Source organism: Drosophila bipectinata, chromosome XR (genome assembly GCF_030179905.1).
Source record: "Drosophila bipectinata strain 14024-0381.07 chromosome XR, DbipHiC1v2, whole genome shotgun sequence".
In the NCBI taxonomy this organism is placed as follows: Eukaryota; Metazoa; Arthropoda; class Insecta; order Diptera; family Drosophilidae; genus Drosophila; species Drosophila bipectinata.
In genome coordinates this window covers 18,277,428-18,292,070 of record NC_091735.1, presented here as the reverse complement: position 1 = coordinate 18,292,070, position 14,643 = coordinate 18,277,428, and the positions used below count along the sequence as shown (strand labels likewise).

The 14,643-nt window shown below is 34.7% G+C and overlaps 1 long non-coding RNA gene across 2 annotated transcripts in view; it reads left to right on the top strand.

Moving 5' to 3' along the window:
- LOC108131880 (uncharacterized) overlaps window positions 1–14,643 on the top strand; it is a 63,089-nt gene that overhangs the window by 24,176 nt on the left and 24,270 nt on the right. The gene's annotated exons all lie outside the window — the stretch shown is intronic.

Below are 14,643 nucleotides of genomic sequence, written 5' to 3'. Positions count from 1 at the left end.
TTACAAATGTGACAACAACAATAGCAATAACAATAACAAGAGAAAACAATAAACAAAAACAAATCCAATAAGAAGATATGTATGTACATTGTACAACAACAAGTGTTGCTTGCTGCCAAGCCACTCCAAGCCACGCTTTGGCTCAAAGTTGATTTACAATAATCGCCATCGACAAGCAAAAATGGCAACAAATAACAGATGTAAGTGCCAGAGCTGTTGGCCATAAACACCATCTGGCCTACAGGATGGCACACACACACACATGTATATATTTGTATGTGTACCATATATTTTAGTCAGATTAAGGAAAAAATAAAATAAATGACAGAGAGGTAGGTGTTGAAAGTTTAATTGAACATTAAGTAATTGTTTTATGGGTGGTCTTCAGGTATTTGATAGGCTTTAAGGATTCATATTAAATATATTACCTATTTAAATTGTTTTTGATTTTTTTTTAAGTTTTTAAATAAGTTTGTAAATGTTAATATTATTTATCATTATAAAACAATTAGCCACATCTTAAGACCATCTTAAGGTCAGTTTCATGACTATATTATACCCGGTACTCCCCTTAACCCAACTTGATTATTAGAACAGTTTTAGAAACTACTTAATTTTTAAGTCATAAGTTCATGAAGAATTTAAAATAATTAAGATTAATATATTATACTCTTAAAACCTAACTAAAATAGTATCATCGGCTGTGTATTACAAAATAGTTCTAATATATATGAAGTTCTATAATATAATATAGTTCGAATACCTCTTTTGGCGTTAGTATTTTAAGAAATACAATCCATAAGCCAACGCCTAAGAACTATTTAATATAAATTCAAATATTTTTGTCCCCAAGGTCTAAGGAAGTTTTATAAATTCCTTTTCACCATTAAAACCGAAATGGGGGAATGTGCACCCTCTTTTTTTGGGGTTCTCTTCGCCCTCTGGTGACAGGTGTTTCTATAAGTATGTGTAATACTGTGTATGTATATGTAAAACACACAAAAAAGAGGGTTAGGGGTGAAAGGATACGGAAACGGAAATAGGAAGGCGTCTGTCTAAGATGGCGTTGAAGTGAGAGATCAAGATTCTGTTGACCAACTCTCGAGAGCATATTTATATTTATCGATGGTAACACGCACATAGCACCCACACATATGAATATGTATATAAAAATATATATATGTACATGTCCCAATTGAGAATATAGCAAGGAGTTGGCTTGGATAGGGGTTTATTAAAAATGTATGCCATAAAAATTGCGTTTTCATATTGTGGAAAATGCCCCTGAATATTTACACGTTTTCGCTGGTGAAGAAGGGTAAGAGAACTCTTCACTCTTGTTAAGAGTGTGTATGTGTATGTGTGTGTGTGGAGTGTCAGTGTGACTGTGTCTGTATATGAGTGTCAGTGTGACTGTGCCTGTATGAGCTCGTAAACAGGAAACGGAAATCAGCATGCAAGCGCACGCAGCAACAAAAACAGGAAAATCAACATCAGTTGGATTATTGTTTTTATTTTTTTTTTGGTTTTTATTATTTTTTTTTTTTGGGCCACTCATATTACTGCGGTTGCTTGTGGCAAACATGTTTAATATGAGCATAACCACAGCCTCGTTTTTGCCCATAACATGCACTTGAACAAAATTACTAATAAGAACAATATTAGGAAATGCATATCAGAAATATGTACTCTTCTTTAATCTAATAATTATAATAATTCTTTTGTTATCTTGAATTATTTGTTTGTTTTTGGTATTTTAAATGTTTTTAGTATTTTAAAAGATTTTGATATTTTAGAAGTCCTTTCTTTTTTGGTATTGTACAATACTTTTAATATATTCTTCTTGCGATTAAGTGCAACCTATGAGAATCGAGGAGGAGGGCATTTTTTTTAAATGATTTTTATTATTTTTTTTTTTATTATTTAAGAACTTTTTAACTTAAGGAAACATTTTTTTCAATGCGTATTCTAGCCAAGTTCGGTTAACATGCCCAAATCAACACATGTAACTAGTCAGCTGGAAGGCGTGGGATTGTTTAAAAGGCGGTATGAGTCCTGAAGGGGGTCCTGACGGTGGGCGGAATTTGAATAGAAACGATACAAATAGGAGGCGTAGGGGGCAGGGGACATGGGGCGTGGCAATGCAAATATTGTTATGCAGATGTGGATTGACTCGTGTGTTTACGAAACCGATCATATGCATAAATATACAGGCATGTTTATGGATAAATAATAAACAAAAGTTGGTAGCCCATTTTAAAAGGAACTTTTGTTTCTTTTTTTGTATATTTTTTGCCTTCTTGCAGCATAAAATATAGTGCTAATTTTATTGTTCTTCTTTTATGAACGTTTTTGTGATGTTTTCACATATTTTGCATATTTCTTGTTGGGGTGATGTTATTTTAAGTGATTTTTGATGGTTTTTAAATGGATGCAGGAACTTTTAAAAGCTCTCCAACCCAAAAAAAAGAGGATCTTTTTTGAGGGAAAGAAATTAGCCGCAAGGAAAAAGGGCATTGAAGTTTAAAAGGGTGAACAAAAGTGGAGGGGGGACGACATTTCAGTCCATTTTTTTGACATACGTTTTTTTCAAAAGTGACGAAAGCTTTATGCTACGAATTAAGGTGACAAAAGCCAGGAATTAATTATAGTATTTGGCTTAAATATTCATATAAAATAATTTTAATCCATTTTTAGTCTTTTATCAGAATAAATTGTCTAATAAATTCCCAATTGAGGGTGTTTTTTTTTATTTAATCCTTAATCGAATGCAGTTTGAAAAAACCGATGAATCCTGGGCATCAAAGAGAAATTTAATTTTAATAAAAAATTGAATTTTTCCCCCAGAGCCAGAGCCAGAGTCAGAGCCAGAGTTGTGGGAAATGGGTAAAGTTTGTGCTTGCAACTAAAATTAAATTAATGCCACATTGCTATGCGCATAGAAAATGAGACCAAAAGAGGCAATGAAAATAAACAAGCTTAAAGGCAAAGCATGCGAAAGAGATGGCAATACCAGCCAGAGTGAAAGAGATGGAATAGAAAGACAAAAAAGTTAATTTATGTTCGAGTCTTATGCCTTATGCTGAGTCTTACAACTTTGGCCAGAGTGTTTTCTAAATATCATGTAAATACAAGTGCCAATACTCACATACACTCATAAAAATAAAAGCGAAAAAAAAAATAAGAAAGAGATGACACTACACACGCATGCAGCTAAAGAAAGAGATAGAAAATTGAATCTCTGGCAGAAAAGTTTTGTGCCACCTGCGTTTTTTCATTTACATGAGTAAGTTTCCACATTAAGCACAGGAAAGAGCAGAAAATGAAAATGAAAATGCGAAGAAAGAAAAACCAGGCCTCTTGGTACCATTTTCCCCCATTTTTCATCTCTTCTCTTTAAAGTTTTTTTTAGCCACAAAGTGGTGGGGAAAAACTTTTTAAAACGCCTGTCAGTGCGAAAATCCATTATCATTCCACGGTAATTGTGCGTAAAATTTATAATCGAATATTTGAAAATAATTAAATGCAATGCCAGGCACATAATTAAATTGAAAAGAAGCCAGCCACGAATTGAATTTGTAGATATTTTGTTGGCATTAAATATTTAAAATGACTAAATCGTTGGGTTCTTTTATGCCAATTTCAATTCGAGTGAAATCAAATGGAATTTCTTGATGACTTAACTCGGTCGAAAGAAAATAACTTGGTAACAGTAAGAGGAGGGTATGGTTACCAAGTTGTCTTTGCTTAAAAGCACTGAAAAAAATATGGTATTACTTCAAAAAGTATATTAAAGATTAATTGGAAGACATTCTAAGATTTCTTAATTATCTTGAAGTGTTTAATAGGCTTTTAAAATTACTTTAAAGTATATTATTACTATTATTAAAATATTAAATTCTTTTAAAGATTTTTTAAAGTGCCTTTTAAACCCACAACACCACAAGAAAAAAGCCAAAAAGTTAAACACATTTTTTATGCTCGCTTGGAGAATGTGAAACCAAAGTTAAATAAATAAGCGGCAGTTGATTAGGCCTGGCTAACAGGCAGGAGGAATACCTGGCCTAAGCTGCTGAGCTCAGCATGCGTGAGGAGCCTGCGGCAAGATACCAAGCATCCAGGCATCCTTATAGCCCTGTTTACCCAGTCCCTGCCATCTGCCAACCCTGCCATCATATCCTGGCCACAAATTTCGCCGTCAGCCCAACGCCTTATTAACTTAACACAAATGCTGCCAACTGCTTAGCGATGAGATGACAGCCAGGGGCTAGGATGGGTGGGTGGTTGGTTGTGTATGCTTGTGTGTGTCATAGAGGGTGTTGCCTGTATTCGCTGCTTGTGGCAGCACCTGTAACACATTTGCGAGAAGCATCTGGCAACGCACTTGAATAATAAGCATCTATTTATCGGCCTAGACGCCACAAGACAGTTTCTCAGATCTCTTTTTACCTTTATACCGTTATACCTTTACACCGTTACACCGTTATACCTTATACATATATATTTATTATTTTTGGTTGCCCATTAACTTGTTTTTTTCGCTGCTTTCTTATGGGGTAGCTTAGGCTTAATAATTTTAAGGAATTTCACAAGAAAATTACTCATACGCAGGGTAGGCTTTAGGAATTTTTGATTTTTTTGGCTTAAGAGAGATTGAGGTCTTGTTTTTTGTATTTATTTTAATAAGTAGCTTTACTTCTTTCAGAAAGAATATTTTAATATTTAAACAAGGAATAACAGATAGTCTTTTTTCTATCCCCCAATTTTTAAACCAATCTTTAAAAAAATATAGGTGTATTTAACATATAAATAGATATTACAAAAATAGTCTCAATTTTAACAATATAAATTTTATGTAAAAAACAAGTAGTTCGTTTTTTTTATGGTTAAAAACAAGGTAAGAAAAAAACTTTTTAAAAAACTTTAAAATAATTTTCCCGCCAAACGAAGGTTCCTATAAGCTTCCAAGCACATAAGCGCCCACAACTTTAGAATCCTCTCAAAGCCAGGGACTTTTCCTAAAGCTTTTCCTGGAAAAAGGTCAACCATAAGCTTTCGAGGGAACAAATAATCCTTTTGTGTTCTTCCACAAAGCTCGCGAAATACCAAACATGTTTAATCCTGTTTCCTTTTGCCTCAAAAAGCTTCGAAAAAGCGTGGACCTTAAGCCCCCAAGGATCTAAACAAAAAAGGACACCGCGCCACACGAGAGCTTTAAACGGGTTTTTCGTCTTTTGAATATTTAACCACAAGAAGTTCTGACCACAGAGTGTTATTAATGTTGGCCAGGATTTCGAGAGGATATTCAGGATATACTCTTGTGCTTCATCGCACATTCATATGTCAAGTGCAGGACTCCCAACAGAGGACCAGCTCCCTGGGTAACAGAAACAGACATTCAAGCATGACGTATAAAGATGTCCTGTCAACACACGTCCTTGTCCTGGTTCTTGTACCTTCCTACGGGGGTCCTGGCTTATATATCTGGCCCCCCTAGGTCCTGTCACATTCTGCGGTGAAAGAAACACATAAACCAATTCAATTCAGCTCACCTCAATCGACTGTCAGTCCCAAGAACTCGATTAACATTTATTTTCTTATTTTCTCTCTCAATCTATTGACTCGGGCTTTTTTTCTTTACACTGAGAAGAGTTGGGGGTATATATGTTTATACTAAATATAAATTAAAGAAAAGAGGTAAACAGGTATAGAATTTTGGGAAAATAATATTTTCTTTCTTTTTATAACTTTTTTATACCCTTGCAGAGGGTATTATAATTTTGTCCAAAAGTGTGCAACGCAGTGAAGGAGACATCTCCGACCCTATAAAGTATATATATTCTTGATCAGGATCACCTCCTGAGTTGATATGAGCATGTCCGTCTGTCCGTCTGTCCGTCTGTCCGTCTGTCCGTCTGTCTGTTTCTACGCAAACTAGTCTCTCAGTTTTAAAGCTATCGTCTTGAAACTTTGCACACACCCTTCTTTCCTTTGCACGCAGTATATAAGTCGGAACGGCCGGGATCGGCCGACTATATCCTATAGCTGCCATATAACTGATTGATCGGAAATGGTATAACTTTGGTGTTTTCAGAGTTAGAGAGTTCAAATTTGACATGAGAGCTATTTTTGGCAAAATATTACGACATGCCAAATTTCATAAGGATCGGCTGACTATATCCTATAGCTGCCATATAACTGAACGATCGGAAATGACCCAACTTTCGTGTTTTTGAAGATAGAAAGCTGGAACTTGGTACAGATTATATTTTTGGCCAGTTAATCCGACCTACAAAATTTCATTAGGATCGGCCGACTATATCCTATAGCTGCCATATAACTGAACGATCGGAAATGACCCAACATTCGTGTTTTTGAAGATAGAAAGCTGGCACTTGGTACACATTCTATTTTTGGTCAGTCAATCCGATCTACCAAATTTCATAACGATCGGTTGACTATATCTTATAGCTGACATATAACTGAACGATCGGAAATGGTATTTGGTAGAAATATCAACTTTCGAATTTTTGAAGATAGAAGCTTGGGACTTTTTTTTAGATTCTTTATTGTAATTAATTGGTTTTATTATGATGTAATCATAAGGATCGGCCAACTATATCCGATGTTTGCGATATATATCCGGGTATAGCTGCAAGGGTATATAAACTTCGGCTCCGCCCGAAGTTAGCTTTGCTTTCTTGTTAAAATTTAATATTCTTTAAAATAAAGTTATAATTGTTGGGTATGCTCCATATTTATAGTCAATTTAAAGGGAATCATATCATATGTAGAAGCACATATTTTTTAATAAATTTTTAATCCAATCAAAAAAAAAAAAAAATTCAAGATTAAATATTAGATTAGATTCCATATTTTTCTCACAGTGCTTATCCGCCCAACGGCATACTCATTCTCCATCCTAGATTCTCAAATATTTTCTCCTTATGGCTGCTGTCATTGTCGCATTGGCGTGGAAATGTTGCAAAATTAATGCGATATCGAGTGCGATTACAAATGTGACAACAACAATAGCAATAACAATAACAAGAGAAAACAATAAACAAAAACAAATCCAATAAGAAGATATGTATGTACATTGTACAACAACAAGTGTTGCTTGCTGCCAAGCCACTCCAAGCCACGCTTTGGCTCAAAGTTGATTTACAATAATCGCCATCGACAAGCAAAAATGGCAACAAATAACAGATGTAAGTGCCAGAGCTGTTGGCCATAAACACCATCTGGCCTACAGGATGGCACACACACACACATGTATATATTTGTATGTGTACCATATATTTTAGTCAGATTAAGGAAAAAATAAAATAAATGACAGAGAGGTAGGTGTTGAAAGTTTAATTGAACATTAAGTAATTGTTTTATGGGTGGTCTTCAGGTATTTGATAGGCTTTAAGGATTCATATTAAATATATTACCTATTTAAATTGTTTTTGATTTTTTTTTAAGTTTTTAAATAAGTTTGTAAATGTTAATATTATTTATCATTATAAAACAATTAGCCACATCTTAAGACCATCTTAAGGTCAGTTTCATGACTATATTATACCCGGTACTCCCCTTAACCCAACTTGATTATTAGAACAGTTTTAGAAACTACTTAATTTTTAAGTCATAAGTTCATGAAGAATTTAAAATAATTAAGATTAATATATTATACTCTTAAAACCTAACTAAAATAGTATCATCGGCTGTGTATTACAAAATAGTTCTAATATATATGAAGTTCTATAATATAATATAGTTCGAATACCTCTTTTGGCGTTAGTATTTTAAGAAATACAATCCATAAGCCAACGCCTAAGAACTATTTAATATAAATTCAAATATTTTTGTCCCCAAGGTCTAAGGAAGTTTTATAAATTCCTTTTCACCATTAAAACCGAAATGGGGGAATGTGCACCCTCTTTTTTTGGGGTTCTCTTCGCCCTCTGGTGACAGGTGTTTCTATAAGTATGTGTAATACTGTGTATGTATATGTAAAACACACAAAAAAGAGGGTTAGGGGTGAAAGGATACGGAAACGGAAATAGGAAGGCGTCTGTCTAAGATGGCGTTGAAGTGAGAGATCAAGATTCTGTTGACCAACTCTCGAGAGCATATTTATATTTATCGATGGTAACACGCACATAGCACACACACATATGAATATGTATATAAAAATATATATATGTACATGTCCCAATTGAGAATATAGCAAGGAGTTGGCTTGGATAGGGGTTTATTAAAAATGTATGCCATAAAAATTGCGTTTTCATATTGTGGAAAATGCCCCTGAATATTTACACGTTTTCGCTGGTGAAGAAGGGTAAGAGAACTCTTCACTCTTGTTAAGAGTGTGTATGTGTATGTGTGTGTGTGGAGTGTCAGTGTGACTGTGTCTGTATATGAGTGTCAGTGTGACTGTGCCTGTATGAGCTCGTAAACAGGAAACGGAAATCAGCATGCAAGCGCACGCAGCAACAAAAACAGGAAAATCAACATCAGTTGGATTATTGTTTTTATTTTTTTTTTGGTTTTTATTATTTTTTTTTTTTGGGCCACTCATATTACTGCGGTTGCTTGTGGCAAACATGTTTAATATGAGCATAACCACAGCCTCGTTTTTGCCCAAAACATGCACTTGAACAAAATTACTAATAAGAACAATATTAGGAAATGCATATCAGAAATATGTACTCTTCTTTAATCTAATAATTATAATAATTCTTTTGTTATCTTGAATTATTTGTTTGTTTTTGGTATTTTAAATGTTTTTAGTATTTTAAAAGATTTTGATATTTTAGAAGTCCTTTCTTTTTTGGTATTGTACAATACTTTTAATATATTCTTCTTGCGATTAAGTGCAACCTATGAGAATCGAGGAGGAGGGCATTTTTTTTAAATGATTTTTATTATTTTTTTTTTTATTATTTAAGAACTTTTTAACTTAAGGAAACATTTTTTTCAATGCGTATTCTAGCCAAGTTCGGTTAACATGCCCAAATCAACACATGTAACTAGTCAGCTGGAAGGCGTGGGATTGTTTAAAAGGCGGTATGAGTCCTGAAGGGGGTCCTGACGGTGGGCGGAATTTGAATAGAAACGATACAAATAGGAGGCGTAGGGGGCAGGGGACATGGGGCGTGGCAATGCAAATATTGTTATGCAGATGTGGATTGACTCGTGTGTTTACGAAACCGATCATATGCATAAATATACAGGCATGTTTATGGATAAATAATAAACAAAAGTTGGTAGCCCATTTTAAAAGGAACTTTTGTTTCTTTTTTTGTATATTTTTTGCCTTCTTGCAGCATAAAATATAGTGCTAATTTTATTGTTCTTCTTTTATGAACGTTTTTGTGATGTTTTCACATATTTTGCATATTTCTTGTTGGGGTGATGTTATTTTAAGTGATTTTTGATGGTTTTTAAATGGATGCAGGAACTTTTAAAAGCTCTCCAACCCAAAAAAAAGAGGATCTTTTTTGAGGGAAAGAAATTAGCCGCAAGGAAAAAGGGCATTGAAGTTTAAAAGGGTGAACAAAAGTGGAGGGGGGACGACATTTCAGTCCATTTTTTTGACATACGTTTTTTTCAAAAGTGACGAAAGCTTTATGCTACGAATTAAGGTGACAAAAGCCAGGAATTAATTATAGTATTTGGCTTAAATATTCATATAAAATAATTTTAATCCATTTTTAGTCTTTTATCAGAATAAATTGTCTAATAAATTCCCAATTGAGGGTGTTTTTTTTTATTTAATCCTTAATCGAATGCAGTTTGAAAAAACCGATGAATCCTGGGCATCAAAGAGAAATTTAATTTTAATAAAAAATTGAATTTTTCCCCCAGAGCCAGAGCCAGAGTCAGAGCCAGAGTTGTGGGAAATGGGTAAAGTTTGTGCTTGCAACTAAAATTAAATTAATGCCACATTGCTATGCGCATAGAAAATGAGACCAAAAGAGGCAATGAAAATAAACAAGCTTAAAGGCAAAGCATGCGAAAGAGATGGCAATACCAGCCAGAGTGAAAGAGATGGAATAGAAAGACAAAAAAGTTAATTTATGTTCGAGTCTTATGCCTTATGCTGAGTCTTACAACTTTGGCCAGAGTGTTTTCTAAATATCATGTAAATACAAGTGCCAATACTCACATACACTCATAAAAATAAAAGCGAAAAAAAAAATAAGAAAGAGATGACACTACACACGCATGCAGCTAAAGAAAGAGATAGAAAATTGAATCTCTGGCAGAAAAGTTTTGTGCCACCTGCGTTTTTTCATTTACATGAGTAAGTTTCCACATTAAGCACAGGAAAGAGCAGAAAATGAAAATGAAAATGCGAAGAAAGAAAAACCAGGCCTCTTGGTACCATTTTCCCCCATTTTTCATCTCTTCTCTTTAAAGTTTTTTTTAGCCACAAAGTGGTGGGGAAAAACTTTTTAAAACGCCTGTCAGTGCGAAAATCCATTATCATTCCACGGTAATTGTGCGTAAAATTTATAATCGAATATTTGAAAATAATTAAATGCAATGCCAGGCACATAATTAAATTGAAAAGAAGCCAGCCACGAATTGAATTTGTAGATATTTTGTTGGCATTAAATATTTAAAATGACTAAATCGTTGGGTTCTTTTATGCCAATTTCAATTCGAGTGAAATCAAATGGAATTTCTTGATGACTTAACTCGGTCGAAAGAAAATAACTTGGTAACAGTAAGAGGAGGGTATGGTTACCAAGTTGTCTTTGCTTAAAAGCACTGAAAAAAATATGGTATTACTTCAAAAAGTATATTAAAGATTAATTGGAAGACATTCTAAGATTTCTTAATTATCTTGAAGTGTTTAATAGGCTTTTAAAATTACTTTAAAGTATATTATTACTATTATTAAAATATTAAATTCTTTTAAAGATTTTTTAAAGTGCCTTTTAAACCCACAACACCACAAGAAAAAAGCCAAAAAGTTAAACACATTTTTTATGCTCGCTTGGAGAATGTGAAACCAAAGTTAAATAAATAAGCGGCAGTTGATTAGGCCTGGCTAACAGGCAGGAGGAATACCTGGCCTAAGCTGCTGAGCTCAGCATGCGTGAGGAGCCTGCGGCAAGATACCAAGCATCCAGGCATCCTTATAGCCCTGTTTACCCAGTCCCTGCCATCTGCCAACCCTGCCATCATATCCTGGCCACAAATTTCGCCGTCAGCCCAACGCCTTATTAACTTAACACAAATGCTGCCAACTGCTTAGCGATGAGATGACAGCCAGGGGCTAGGATGGGTGGGTGGTTGGTTGTGTATGCTTGTGTGTGTCATAGAGGGTGTTGCCTGTATTCGCTGCTTGTGGCAGCACCTGTAACACATTTGCGAGAAGCATCTGGCAACGCACTTGAATAATAAGCATCTATTTATCGGCCTAGACGCCACAAGACAGTTTCTCAGATCTCTTTTTACCTTTATACCGTTATACCTTTACACCGTTACACCGTTATACCTTATACATATATATTTATTATTTTTGGTTGCCCATTAACTTGTTTTTTTCGCTGCTTTCTTATGGGGTAGCTTAGGCTTAATAATTTTAAGGAATTTCACAAGAAAATTACTCATACGCAGGGTAGGCTTTAGGAATTTTTGATTTTTTTGGCTTAAGAGAGATTGAGGTCTTGTTTTTTGTATTTATTTTAATAAGTAGCTTTACTTCTTTCAGAAAGAATATTTTAATATTTAAACAAGGAATAACAGATAGTCTTTTTTCTATCCCCCAATTTTTAAACCAATCTTTAAAAAAATATAGGTGTATTTAACATATAAATAGATATTACAAAAATAGTCTCAATTTTAACAATATAAATTTTATTAAAATAAATGAAGGAGTAACATTTCTTTCATATTTCCCCACAAAAACCCACTTTTTTGCGCGTCTGCCATCGAGAGGCTTTAATCTATAATTTATTATAATTTTTATTATCATTATTATTGTTGTGTTTTTGTTGTTTGTGTTACCCTTGTTGTTGTTGTAGTCGTTGGTCCTTAACGGGAATTTAATTTGCCGTCTCCGACAAATTTTCCGCCCGGAAAATTCCCTTTTTTCTTATTTTTTGCTGAATAGCCCAACAAAAATGGCGTTGGGAATTGTGAAAAGTTTTCGCAGATTGTCGAGAGCCACTAATTGTCAATAAGCGAGGGCGTGGTCTTAATATATACATATACTATTATACATATATGTATACACATGTATGTGTGCATGTGTGTGTGGTTGTGTAAAGGACACACAATCACACATGGTGGCTAAGTGAGAAAACTGTTCTCTGGAGACTTTAATGCCACATGGCGCCATTTGAATGAGGTTTTAAATGTTTGCCGACATTGCGGCCATAAAAACGGGATTTCTCTAAATGTATATGTATGTGAGTGTGTGAGTATGTGTATTTGTAATTGTATTAGTTGGGGGGGGGGAGGCAGCATTAGTGTTTGCTTGTGTGTTTTTGTTGGAATTATGCAGCTGCAGAATTTAATTGAGTTTTCTTTCAAAAAACACACAAAAAATTTCTCGAGTTTTTTTTTCTCCTATTTGAGTTTTCACTTTTCACACTTTTTCTGTTCTTTTTCTACGGGGTATATTGGTTTTCAACCAAAAGGAATTTGCATTAAAAAAAAACTAGGTTTAGTCCGCCATCCATCATTGTCTGTCATTGATTCAAAATCTGTTGCTGTCACTTGTCTCTTGGACAAAAAAATTGAAAACGAAAAATCGGCCTTGATAAATGGTCAGAAATTGAAAAGTTGCCCAGAAACCTAAAGGGATTTTAATATGCATTGAATTTTGAGAAATGGAAAATAGACAGAAAATTGAAAAAATATTTTGTCTCAGGATTTTGATGCAGAACGGTGGAGAACCGAGTCAGAAAGCGTTTAAGGTACTCCGCTTGAGAATCGGATGAGAATTGGGGAAGATATATCCACCACAGTGGGCTCCATGGGGAAAAAACGCATTTTTAAGGGGTCCCATCAGAAAAAATGGATAAAAAATTGAAAAAAAATTTTGTCCCAGGATTTTGATGCAGAATGGTGGCCAATCGATCTAGAAATCGTTTAAGGTACTACGCTTGAGAATCGGACGAGAATTGGGGAAGATATAGCCATCGTAGTGGGCCCTATAGGGGGAAACCCCATTTTCGGGATCCGTCAGGAAAAATGGACAAAAAATCTGAAAAATATTTTGTCTCAGAATTTTGATGCAGAATAATAGAGAATCGATGTACAAATCGTTTGAGGTATTCCGCTTGAGAATCGGATGAGTATGGGGGAAGCTATAGCCATCACAGTGGGCTCCATGGGGGAAAAACGCATTTTCAAGGGGTCCCATCAGAAAAAATGGACAAAAAATTGAAAAAATATTTTGTCTCAGAATTTTGATGCAGAATATTAGAGAATCGATGTATAAATCGTTTAAGGTACTCCGCTTGAGAATCGGATGAGAATTGGGGAAGATATAGTCATCGCAGTGGGCCCTATGGGGAAAACCCCATTTTCAGGAATCCGTCAGGAAAAAAGGACGAAAAATCGAAAAAATATTTTGTCTCAGGATTTTGATGCAGAATAATAGAGAATCGATGTACAAATTCTTTAAGGTACTCCGTTCGGGAATCGGATGAGAACTGGGAAAGCTATAGCCATCACAGTGGGCTCCATGGGGAAAAAAACGCATTTTTAAGTCCCATCAGGAAAAATGGACAAAAAATCAAAAAAATATTTTGTCTCAGGATTTTGATGCAGAACGGTGGACAATCGGACCAGAAATTGTTAAAGGTACACCGCTTGAGAATCGGATAAGAATTGGGAAAGATATATCCATCACAGCAAAATCGCATTTTCAGAGTGGGGTTTTTTAAACCCGATAGTTGGAAAATAAACGGAATATATTTAAATTATACTTTAAGAAGTAATTTCGCATGCAACTCACAAGTGGCCCGCTGCCACCCTCTTTAAATGTAAATGTGTCCACCTCTTTATCCTCATTTCGGAGTTTTGTGCACTTTCCATTTGATCATTCTGCTGCAGAGAAATTCAAATTGGAATGCTATTGAAAGTTTTTCCAAGCGACAGTTACACACAAAGACACCCACACACACTCAGGCATACATATGCAGAAACACATACTCTTTACACACACTCTCGTGCACACTTATGCTTCACATGAAATTCAATTAGAGTTTTCAGTACTTTCATCAGCTGCTTTCGCTTTCACTTTCACTTTCACGTTTACTTTCGCCTTCTCATCTCATCCCCGTTGGCTATTTGCTTTCATTTGCCTGACGAGCTGGGTGGTTAGTTGGGATGGAGGGTCTTTGTATACTCTACCCTAGAAAAGGGTATTACCACCAGGTCCATGTCCGTCTGCCTATCAGCAGTTATTATGCCATTATTACTATTATATTAAAATAACTATCTGGAACTTTTAAAATCACGTTTACTACATAGAAGTTGGACTTATATGGATCAGGATTATATAACTTATAGCTATATATTTATATTAAAATACATCATATCATAATATAATAAATATTCGAGTAGTGTCTAAGGAGTCTATAGCGTTCGACTCTGCATTCCTTACACATTTAACCATTTTTATTT